This window comes from Manihot esculenta, unplaced genomic scaffold, assembly GCF_001659605.2.
Source record: "Manihot esculenta cultivar AM560-2 unplaced genomic scaffold, M.esculenta_v8 Scaffold64, whole genome shotgun sequence".
NCBI lineage: Eukaryota > Viridiplantae > Streptophyta > Magnoliopsida > Malpighiales > Euphorbiaceae > Manihot > Manihot esculenta.
In genome coordinates, this window is record NW_025215481.1 from 779,662 (window position 1) to 789,661 (window position 10,000).

The following is a 10,000-nucleotide window of genomic DNA, read 5'->3' on the forward strand; positions in this document are numbered from 1 at the left end:
GCCATATAGCTTTGGGCTAGAGAGTCCCGCTGCAGCCCATGTTTGATCTTTTCCCGCAGATCACTTGTGGGCTGGCTGATGTCTGCTAACTCGCCCTTGCGACTCAAGGCATCAGCCACAAGGTTTGCCTTGCCTGGCTTGTACTCCATGACATAATCGAATTCGGCAAGAAAATCTTGCCATCGGGCCTGTTTTGGAGAAAGCTTCCGCTGCGTTTGGAAGTAGCTGGTAGCCACATTGTCGGTCTTGACTACAAACTTGCTCCCCAGCAAGTAGTGGCGCCAAGTGCGGAGGCAATGCACTACGGCAGTCATTTCTTTTTCTTGCACCGTATACTTCCTTTCGGTGTCATTAAGCTTTCTACTTTCAAAGGCAACGGGTTGGCCTTCTTGCATAAGAACCCCACCAATGGCAAAATCCGAAGCATCGGTATGGATTTCGAAAGGCTTAGCATAGTCAGGCAGAAACAGCACTGTTTGCTCTACAATTGCCCCTTTAAGTCTTTCGAAGGCTTGCTGACACCTGCTGGACCAGTCCCAGCCTTGCCCTTTCTTTAACAGATCAGTGAGAGGGGCTGCAATGGAGGAGTATCCCTTGATAAATCTCCTATAGTAATTGCACAGCCCAAGGAAGGACCTCAGTTCAGTGACTTTGGTGGGTGGCTCCCATTCTTGAATGGCTTGCACCTTAGAAGGATCCATGCGCAGCTTGCCCTCGCCAATTATGTGCCCCAGGAAAGTTACTTCCTTTTGACCAAAGGAGCACTTCTCCCTTTTGACATAAAGCTGGTTGTCCCTCAATGTTTGGAACACTTGCTTCAAGTGCTCCAAATGCTCCTCCAAAGTGTTGCTATAAATGACAATGTCATCAAGGTACACCACAACAAATTTGTCAAGGTAGGGAGCTAGTACCTTGTTCATTAACGTACAAAAGGTGGCCGGTGCATTGGTGAGACCAAAAGGCATGACTAAGAACTCATAAGCTCCATAGCGTGTGACGCAAGCTGTCTTGCCTTCGTCTCCTTCGGCTATGCGGACTTGGTAGTACCCCGATCTTAGATCCAGCTTTGAAAATATCCTCGCTTTGCCCAGCTGGTCGAACAAGTCGGCTATGAGTGGAATGGGATACTTATTCTTGATGGTGATCTTGTTTAAAGCCCGGTAGTCTATGCATAGTCGAAGCGATCCATCGTGTTTCTTTTGAAACAACACCGGGGCTCCATATGGTGCTTTGGAGGGCCTTATGTAACCCGCATCCAGCAACTCCTTTAGTTGTCTCCTCAATTCTTCAAGCTCAGGGGGTGACATGCGATAGGGGGCAAAAGCTGGTGGCTTTGCCCCGGGCTCTAGCTCAATGGCATGATCCACCTCCCTTCTAGGTGGGAGTTTCTTGGGCAACTCGGCAGGCATGACATCCTTGAATTCTGCCAGTACCTTCTCAATGAGCTTGGGAGCACCACCTCCCCCACCATTCTGTCCATCATCCTCTTTGAGGACAGCCACGAATGTGGGGTCTTTCCTTTTTACACCCTTGGACAATTGCAGGGCTGAGATCACATTCTTGCCCCCACTTTCCCTTTTGATTGGGACAACACAGGGTTGCCCATTTTGCATGATGCACATAGTATTTGCATAGGGGGCAAGTAGTGCTTGCACCTCAGTGAGAAAATCTATCCCTAGATAGAACTTTTTATCATCTAGAGGAGCAATAGTTATGTCGATAGTACCTTGCCATTGTCCAAGGCGGATTGGTGTCCCTCTCGCAACTCCATGGATAGGCAGGCTCTTTGCATTGACTCCCTTGACAAAGCCAGCCTCCTTTGTGTAGGGCAGGTGGAGCTCGTCGGCCAATGTCTTTGCCATATAAACGGTGTCAGCGCCAGTGTCCACCAAGGCCTCCACTGGCTTCCCGCAAACCTCGGCCTCCACTAGCATTCTGCCATGCTGCTGCTGTTTTACCTTGGCTTGGATGGCATTGAGCAGCTGCAGAGATGCTACCCTTTTCTCTTCCTGTGGCGCCTCATCTTCACCCATCAAGGCTGCCAATTTGCCACGTTTAGGGCACTCAAAAGCCCTATGAGGACCATTGCAGATGAAGCAAGCAAACTTGGCCCGAGGAGAATCCCCTTCCTTCTCCTTACCCTTGTCCTTGGGTTGCTTGCCAGGACCTCCCCGATGATCCTTGAAAGTCTTCGGTCTGTCCCCTCCTTGCTTGCTGCGATCGAACCTCTTTGCTTTGTCCTTGGTAGAGTCCTTCCTTTTGAACTCTACCAAGGATTCAGCGGCTGCCATAGCGGTGGCCAGGTCTTGCACCCCTCTTCGTTGGAGTTCCATTTTAGCCCATGGGGAGAGACCATCAAGGAAGCAGAAGAGGGCATCCTTCTCCCCCATATCAGGTATCTCCAACATCAATTCAGAAAATTCTTTGACATAGTCGCGAATGTTACCTTCTTTATGTTGGAGGCGTCGAAGCTTGGCGCGTGCCTCGCTCTCAGCATTTTCTGGATAGAATTGCCTCTTTAGCTCCTTGGTGAAGTCTTCCCATGTAAGACCCCGCTCGTTCAGACATCGGAATTCCTACCGTCCGGTGGAATCTCGGGTGTCGGATCCTCTTTGGGGGGGGTAGAGCAAGGGTAAAGGAAAGGTTTTCTAAAATGTTTTTAAGTGTTTTATGGTTTTAAATAGAAAAGAGTTGAGTTTTTGAAGAGGAAAGACCAAGGAGGCGTTTGCCAGGTTCGGCCGCCGAAAGTGAAGTTCGGCCGCCGAACATGTGAAGGCTTCGGGAGCGCCTTTGGCCTCCGAAAGTCTTGTGGGAGCAAGCCAAGGTTCGGCCGCCGAAAGTGAGGTTCGGCCGCCGAACATGCATGAGTTTAGGGGGCACGTTAGGCTGCCGAAGGTTGATGACCAGGCCACCTATAAAGAGCCCTCAGATCGGAAATGGGCGAGTTTTCTCCCCATTCCCGAGCTCAGGTGAGTGTATGCCCTCCCTTGGTTGCTTGTGAGTCTTCTCTTCAAAATCCTTCAAGTTTTCATAAGATCTACCCTTGGTTTGAAGTTTTGAAGCTAAAGTAGAAGTTTTGGGAGCTTGGAGCTTTTGGAGCTTGGATTCTCCACACCTCCGAGTTAGGGATCGCACCAACCCTCGATCTTCAAGAGGTAAGTGTAGATCTTTGTTTCCTTGAGTTTTTAAGAAGTTTTAAGTAAGTTTTATGGAGGTTATATGGTTGAGTATGGGTAGATATGCATGTTTAGGCTTTTATAGGTTTGATGCCCAATGTATGTTATGTGTTGATGTGTTGAGGAGTTTAAGTTAGTTTCTTTGCTCTCTTTGCTTGTGGGAGTGTGTATGCATGCTTGGGAGAGAGTATGTGAGGTTTGGGGTTGTTTTGTGAGGTTTAGGAGGCTGGTATGCACGAAGGCTGAGTTCTGATGAACTCAGGTTCGGCCGCCGAAGGTGGTTTCGGCCGCCGAACGTGCCTGAGGATGCATAGGTTTGGCCGCCTAACCTTGCCCCCGAAAGTGGAGTTGTGGCTTGAAAGCAGACTTTCGGCCGCCGAAGGTAATGTTCGGCCGCCGAAAGTGCCTGACTTTCGTCTCTGGAGTGAGGGTTCGGCCGCCGAAGGTGCCGCCGAACCTACCCGAGTTTCGTCTCTGGAGGAGACTTTCGGCCGCCGAAGGTGCCGCCGAAAGTGCCTGTCCAGCCTTTTCATGGCTGTTTTCTATGCATGTTTCAGTGATGTTTAGAGGGGTTTTTGGGGAGTTTCTTATGAGTTGTTAGCATGTGTTTAGTACCTCATGTGAGTCCATCTGTGTAGGATTGGACCCGAGGAGAGGTGTCTAGCCTCAGTGCTAGTTGACCCTGAGTTTGTTGAGCAGAGGCTTCAGGTGAGTAGAACTAAACTTAATGTTTTATTTTTAAGAAATTTTAATGTCTAAAGCATACTCATACATCATGTTATGTAATAGGATGTTTGCACTAGTTCATCATGCCCATGCACCATGTTTATATGTTATAGGATGATTGCACTAGTTTCACGAAGGTGACGCATTGTATAATGTGCTATGTATATGATGTGATGGGTGGACCAAGGCGACCTCAATAGCCCGCAAGTCTGTCAATGAGTCTTTGTCAATCGGGCGAGTACATGTAGGAAAGCCCCATGAGAGCTCCTTCGGGGCCAAGTTTTGACAGAGGGAACGTTGGGGTCATGTCTAACCCTGAGGGGAAGGACGTTACGTGAACCCTCAAAAATCACCCGCAAGAGGAAGAGATTTGCTAGCATGAACTCAAGCGGGGGTGAGATGTTTGTTGTGATATAATTGTGATATGACGCATTTCATGAATGCATGAATAAGAAGAATAATTGAATTGAATAAAATGTCTTTATAATAAAATACATAAAAAGGGTGGAACAATAAAAGGCATAATAATATACCTAAAAATGGAGGAACTAAATCAAATGTTTTTCTCTGTTTCTACTCACTGGGCTCTTGTAGCTCACCCCATTCCCTTACCCCCAGTTTTGCAGGGCCAGAGTAAGTAAGCCAGAGTATGTCAAGCCAGAGTAAGTAGCCTGAGTTCAGTCAGAGTAAGCTATGGGATAGAAGAGGTTCAAGCATGGGTTGCCATGTTTGGTTGTAATAGCTTAGTTATGTTTATGTGTTCGTAGAAAGGAGAGATGCTTATTGTATATGTTTATGGAGATAGTATGTAATGTAAGTTGTAAAGAAATGATATGTTATGTAATGCTATGTATGTTTATTTTGCTTGTATAGTTTAGTGGTGGACATGAGCATGATGATATATGGACATGATAGATGGACTTGATGTATGGTCCTTATGTATAATAAGAATATGATGAATGGAAAGAGTAAAGAGTAATGTTATAAAGAGATAGAGCCAAGTTAAGAAAGTATAGATATGTCATGTGTTGTAGCATGAGATGTATAGAATTGTGCTTTGCCTAGAGTGTTGGTAAATCCCTTTTTGTTATGCATGATCTTGAGAAAATGTTTTAAATGTTATGAGTTTTGAATGGCCCGTGAGGGAAGAAAGGGTTCCAATCCCTTGACCCAAAGCGGATATGTTTTAAAGCAAGCTTGATGACCCATCTGGTATGAGGTTCTATGTTTTCATGCATAGGTCAAGCTGAGGTAAAGAAAACAAGTTTAAAGGTTTTTATGAGACCAAAGCTTAAGTTTTATGAAAATGTTGATCATGTATGGGATTATACCTAGAGTTTCAGGATGTTTAGAGGCTTGCTACGGGTTCCGGCGGCCTTAAGCCGATCTGAATCCTAGCGCCGAGCAGGTCGGAGCCGCTACAGAGGGGTACCGGTTTCCGGGCTGTTACAGTTGGTATCAGAGCATCGGTTCCTCGAGAGTACGGTGTTTTGATGCGAAGATGCTCAGACATCGGAAAGAGGTTGTGCTAGATGTTAGGAGGGCAAGCACATTAAGAAAGATTAAGAGTAAGATCATGTCCACTAGGATAGGATGTCGAGTCCTGTCTTGTATGATGATGTGTAATGCCATGTGTGATGCATGTGCATTTATGTTGTATTATGGATGTTGATAGTCCCTTAGCTGCGAGATGGCATGATATGTACTGATATGAGATGAGCTGAGAGACCAGGTGTGGCCCTTGGCACCGTTGGTCATGGCATGTTCTGCTATGTTGAGGCTGTAGGTGACAGGTTCATCCATGATATATGTTGCTTGAGGGGTCATGTGTTTATCACATGGACCATATGATATGATGCTATGCTATGTGTTGTGAGTTCATGTGTTTGTCATGGACCACATGATGTGATGTGATGCTTATGTGTGCTTGTGTGCCTGTTGTGTTTCAGACAAGCTGAGATGCAAGGTGCTAGGAGCTCTATGGAGTCAGATCCATCTGAGTGGGAAAGTGAGCCTTTTTCCCTTGCAAGGTCAGGTGGAGATGACAGAGCAAGAGACCCTGAAAGGTCTGTAGAAGTCTGCAGAGAAGTTATGGTGCAGAGGAGGGATGTTAGTTTGCAAGTGAACATGGATGAGGAAAGTATGGAAAAGTCTAAGGATTCTAAGAGTTCAAGTTCAGGAGAAGTTGATCCCTCCATGCTGAGTACAGCTACCAAGAGAGGTAGAAAGTGGGGAAGAGCCAGAGCCCCTAAGCAATGGGGCAAGACTAGGAAGGGTAGGCTGTGGAAGAGGTTTAGGCTTGATGCTGAAGATGGCTCGAGTTCTGGCCAAGGTCCTACAAGATGTTTGAGGTGCGGAAGGTTGCACAGAGGGCCTTGTCGAGTTGGGACAACGGCATGCTTCAGGTGCGGACAGGAAGGGCACTTCGCACGTGATTGTCCTACTGCGCCCAGGAGAGTGTGGTCCCAGCAGCGAGCTGCAGGTGATGTGGCTCAAGCCAGTGTTCCAGGAAGGGGAGCAGACACATCGAACGCAGTGATGCCAGGTACGCTCACTTGTTCATGTTCTGATGTGTGTGTTTGTGCTCTAGTGTGTTTCCCTTTTCTGTTGTTGCTCTAGGAGCCTTTGAGAGGTTGAGTTGATAGCTTCTGGGTGTAGAGTGTTCTCTTTGGGTTTGTAGACCGGATAGGATCCATCTGTGACTGAGATTCAGGCCAGTGTCCGATGAGGGTAGATGCCTTCCACCCGAGCATGAGGTCCAAGACTTGAGTGTCTGGATATCAGCCGGGGGATGGATTGGTTTTCTACTTGTGGAGCTGGTGATACTTGCGTCTGCAGCGCAAGGTGGTCAGGATCGAAATGCAGGATGGGTCTGAGGTAGACTTCAGAGGGGACCAAGTAGGTTGCCTAGAAGTTTGATGTCAGCTGTCAGGCTCGTAGAGTGTATGGGAATGGTTAGTAGAGAGTTCTAGCTCGGGTTTGTGAGCTGAGTAGGCAGGTCTAGGAACCAGCCCTAGTGCCATAGATAGAGCGAGTGTTCAGAGGTTTCAGGCTAGTGTCAGGTTGGCCATCAATCAGGGAGGTAGAGTTTGGTTCAGAGGTGGTGCTTAGTACCCGTAACCATTTCTCTCTTTCCTTTCGGGATGGTACCTGCAGAGAGTAAGAGTATAGCAGAGTAGAATAGAAAGCAGAAGAGAAAAGTAAGATCAGTGAAGAAAGAAGAGAGAAGGATCAGAGTAGCGCAGCAGAAGCTTGTGGCGTTCAAGCGCAAGTTTGAGGTTTTGTTTGTTTGTGTTTTTGTTTGAACATTCGGGGACGAATGTTCTGTAAGGGGGGAAGAATGTAAGACCCCGCTCGTTCAGACATCGGAATTCCTACCGTCCGGTGGAATCTCGGGTGTCGGATCCTCTTTGGGGGGGGTAGAGCAAGGGTAAAGGAAAGGTTTTCTAAAATGTTTTTAAGTGTTTTATGGTTTTAAATAGAAAAGAGTTGAGTTTTTGAAGAGGAAAGACCAAGGAGGCGTTTGCCAGGTTCGGCCGCCGAAAGTGAAGTTCGGCCGCCGAACATGTGAAGGCTTCGGGAGCGCCTTTGGCCTCCGAAAGTCTTGTGGGAGCAAGCCAAGGTTCGGCCGCCGAAAGTGAGGTTCGGCCGCCGAACATGCATGAGTTTAGGGGGCACGTTAGGCTGCCGAAGGTTGATGACCAGGCCACCTATAAAGAGCCCTCAGATCGGAAATGGGCGAGTTTTCTCCCCATTCCCGAGCTCAGGTGAGTGTATGCCCTCCCTTGGTTGCTTGTGAGTCTTCTCTTCAAAATCCTTCAAGTTTTCATAAGATCTACCCTTGGTTTGAAGTTTTGAAGCTAAAGTAGAAGTTTTGGGAGCTTGGAGCTTTTGGAGCTTGGATTCTCCACACCTCCGAGTTAGGGATCGCACCAACCCTCGATCTTCAAGAGGTAAGTGTAGATCTTTGTTTCCTTGAGTTTTTAAGAAGTTTTAAGTAAGTTTTATGGAGGTTATATGGTTGAGTATGGGTAGATATGCATGTTTAGGCTTTTATAGGTTTGATGCCCAATGTATGTTATGTGTTGATGTGTTGAGGAGTTTAAGTTAGTTTCTTTGCTCTCTTTGCTTGTGGGAGTGTGTATGCATGCTTGGGAGAGAGTATGTGAGGTTTGGGGTTGTTTTGTGAGGTTTAGGAGGCTGGTATGCACGAAGGCTGAGTTCTGATGAACTCAGGTTCGGCCGCCGAAGGTGGTTTCGGCCGCCGAACGTGCCTGAGGATGCATAGGTTTGGCCGCCTAACCTTGCCCCCGAAAGTGGAGTTGTGGCTCGAAAGTCAGGCACTTTCGGCGGCCGAACATTCGGGGACGAATGTTCTGTAAGGGGGGAAGAATGTAAGACCCCGCTCGTTCAGACATCGGAATTCCTACCGTCCGGTGGAATCTCGGGTGTCGGATCCTCTTTGGGGGGGTAGAGCAAGGGTAAAGGAAAGGTTTTCTAAAATGTTTTTAAGTGTTTTATGGTTTTAAATAGAAAAGAGTTGAGTTTTTGAAGAGGAAAGACCAAGGAGGCGTTTGCCAGGTTCGGCCGCCGAAAGTGAAGTTCGGCCGCCGAACATGTGAAGGCTTCGGGAGCGCCTTTGGCCTCCGAAAGTCTTGTGGGAGCAAGCCAAGGTTCGGCCGCCGAAAGTGAGGTTCGGCCGCCGAACATGCATGAGTTTAGGGGGCACGTTAGGCTGCCGAAGGTTGATGACCAGGCCACCTATAAAGAGCCCTCAGATCGGAAATGGGCGAGTTTTCTCCCCATTCCCGAGCTCAGGTGAGTGTATGCCCTCCCTTGGTTGCTTGTGAGTCTTCTCTTCAAAATCCTTCAAGTTTTCATAAGATCTACCCTTGGTTTGAAGTTTTGAAGCTAAAGTAGAAGTTTTGGGAGCTTGGAGCTTTTGGAGCTTGGATTCTCCACACCTCCGAGTTAGGGATCGCACCAACCCTCGATCTTCAAGAGGTAAGTGTAGATCTTTGTTTCCTTGAGTTTTTAAGAAGTTTTAAGTAAGTTTTATGGAGGTTATATGGTTGAGTATGGGTAGATATGCATGTTTAGGCTTTTATAGGTTTGATGCCCAATGTATGTTATGTGTTGATGTGTTGAGGAGTTTAAGTTAGTTTCTTTGCTCTCTTTGCTTGTGGGAGTGTGTATGCATGCTTGGGAGAGAGTATGTGAGGTTTGGGGTTGTTTTGTGAGGTTTAGGAGGCTGGTATGCACGAAGGCTGAGTTCTGATGAACTCAGGTTCGGCCGCCGAAGGTGGTTTCGGCCGCCGAACGTGCCTGAGGATGCATAGGTTTGGCCGCCTAACCTTGCCCCCGAAAGTGGAGTTGTGGCTTGAAAGCAGACTTTCGGCCGCCGAAGGTAATGTTCGGCCGCCGAAAGTGCCTGACTTTCGTCTCTGGAGTGAGGGTTCGGCCGCCGAAGGTGCCGCCGAACCTACCCGAGTTTCGTCTCTGGAGGAGACTTTCGGCCGCCGAAGGTGCCGCCGAAAGTGCCTGTCCAGCCTTTTCATGGCTGTTTTCTATGCATGTTTCAGTGATGTTTAGAGGGGTTTTTGGGGAGTTTCTTATGAGTTGTTAGCATGTGTTTAGTACCTCATGTGAGTCCATCTGTGTAGGATTGGACCCGAGGAGAGGTGTCTAGCCTCAGTGCTAGTTGACCCTGAGTTTGTTGAGCAGAGGCTTCAGGTGAGTAGAACTAAACTTAATGTTTTATTTTTAAGAAATTTTAATGTCTAAAGCATACTCATACATCATGTTATGTAATAGGATGTTTGCACTAGTTCATCATGCCCATGCACCATGTTTATATGTTATAGGATGATTGCACTAGTTTCACGAAGGTGACGCATTGTATAATGTGCTATGTATATGATGTGATGGGTGGACCAAGGCGACCTCAATAGCCCGCAAGTCTGTCAATGAGTCTTTGTCAATCGGGCGAGTACATGTAGGAAAGCCCCATGAGAGCTCCTTCGGGGCCAAGTTTTGACAGAGGGAACGTTGGGGTCATGTCTAACCCTGAGGGGAAGGACGTTACGTGAACCCTCAAA